Source organism: Myotis davidii, unplaced genomic scaffold (assembly GCF_000327345.1).
Source record: "Myotis davidii unplaced genomic scaffold, ASM32734v1 scaffold821, whole genome shotgun sequence".
NCBI classification, from domain to species: domain Eukaryota; kingdom Metazoa; phylum Chordata; class Mammalia; order Chiroptera; family Vespertilionidae; genus Myotis; species Myotis davidii.
Genome location: NW_006295269.1, coordinates 2,535,315 through 2,537,704, shown reverse-complemented (window position 1 = coordinate 2,537,704; position 2,390 = coordinate 2,535,315).

Sequence of the window (2,390 nt, the reverse complement as noted above, 5' to 3'; positions counted from 1 at the left end):
TTATTCCTTTGACAAAAAATATATATATACATATTTAAAAATAGAAATTATATATATTATTCAACAATCATTATTGTTAGTCAATATAAGTATGTTAAAAAAAGAAAGTCGCCGAAACCGGTTTGGGTCAGTGGATAGAGCGTCGGCCTGCGGACTGAAAGGGCCCGGGTTCGATTCCGGTCGAGGGCATGTACCTGGGTTGCGGGCACATCCCCAGTAGGAGATGTGCAGGAGGCAGCTGATCGATGTTTCTCTCTCATCGATGTTTCTGACTCTCTGTCTCTCTCCCTTCCTCTCTGTGAAAAAATCAATAAAATATATTTAAAAAAAAAAAAAGTCAATGGAATATAATCTATAATTTGTCCCTGTTAAACTCCTTGCCTACTATATTAATTAGTTAGTGGGTTAACTTTGGACCTTAAAGAGGAAAACTGGTATGCATCTGTCCAAAAGAAACTAAAAACAAAGATAAAAACTGGACGAGGCCTGGACTACCAAAGCAAGTATACTACTCCCTCCCACAACAAATCAAGAAAATAATGGTATGTTCTAAAACATGCTAAGCCCAAGATACATATGATATATTTCATAAAAATTGGCAGTATCTTCACTTATAGGTCATATGCAGTCCTGGCAAATTGATATTACCTTCTATTAAGTTAGCTTCATGTTAATTTTATTCTTGTAATATCAAGAATAAAACATAGTTATGAGCTAGACAAGAGAGCAACACTAAAAAACTGAACCAAAATACTGGTGACAAATGTCCTTTTTTCAAAAGATCAAAGTAAACTGATGGGGATAGTAACTTGAAATTCATTTTCAGTCACTTAATAACAACCTCATTCTCCAAGTCTCACTTTCCTAATCCACTCCATGAGAAAGTTTTGTTCTAATTGCTAAATTATGTCAGCAATTAGTAGGTCATATGAATTTCATAAATGTGCATTTTTATTAAAATTACTGCTCTTTGATATAGATGGTAACTTACACTAGATGGACATGTATGCTACTAAAAAACGCAATGATAAACCAAAAATGGCATATTCCCTAAAATGTTTAATGAATTCATTTTTTTAAATTATGCCTTTTCTATATTTAAAAGTGGCTGAGAATTATCACAAATTATGCACAATTAGAAGTTGGTGGCCAGAACACAAATACCTAAAAACTCCTACAAACTGCCAAGCCCTATATTAAAGTCTATCCTTTAATATGACTTTGGTGGCATATAAAAAACTTCAGTTTAAGGACATAGTTTATATCCACTTGTTCAGCATATTAAAACAATGTAAAAAGGTGAAAACCAAAATTTAAGATGCAAATGAACAAGCAAGAATAAGTCTGCTAATTAATTTAGTTTAAGTCATCTTAATGAATTATAGAAGTCAAATTTGCCTCTTGGAAAATGTTTTATATAAAGCCCAGGTTATCTGATATCCACTTAAAATACTTCTTTCTGGCCCGGCCAGCATGGCTCACGGTTCAATTCCAGCCAGGGGCACATGCCCAGGTTGCAGCTCAAACCCCAGTGTGGAGCCTGCGGGAGGCAGCAGATCAATGATTCTCTCTTCATTGATGTGTGTGTGTGTGTGTGTGTGTCTCTCTCTCTCTCCTTCTCCCCTTCTTTCTGAAATAAATAAAAATACACTTTTTAAAAATACTACTTTCTGAAGATTGGTCATGTTGTAATCATGGCAATGTAAAATAAAAATAGGTGATCAATAAGTATTAATGGCATTTCACTAAAATCCGAGTCTATTCTGGATAACATTTTTTAAAGTGATTATACAGCCCTGGCTGCATCCCGTGCACCAAGATTGCCAATTCCAATCCCGGTCAGGGCACGTGCCCAGGTTGCAGGTTTGATCCCTGGTCCGGGCGTGTGCATGAGGCAACCAATCAATTCTTTTTCCTCTCACATGGATGTTTTTCTCTCCCTTCCTTTCTCTCTAAAACTCAATAAAAATATTTTAAAAACAATAAAAAATTAAAACGAATTATACAGCACAATTCAAACCCCAGGTTTCATAAAACGAGTATTCTTATATGTAAAACATACTGTCTCCTTTAAAGTTCAGTAATTAAAAATGTGGGGTACCTGTGGAAAGGGCAGTTGACCTACTCCAACAAGGTCTGACATCCTGTAATAGAGTAATCGGATCATGACCGCAGACATGGGCCAAAAAGTCTCAAAATGTGGAACCTCAAATTCAGGTCCTGACTTTTCAGCGACGTAAAATTAGGAACAAAACCGGGAAAGGAGTCGCTAAGAATAACTTGCTCCTTCCCAGGGCCCACACAGCCAGACCCGCTCGCCTTCACCCCCACAAAAGGCTAACGTTTCGGACACGCAGAGCCAAGCGCAGCCCGAGACCCTGCGAGGGTGG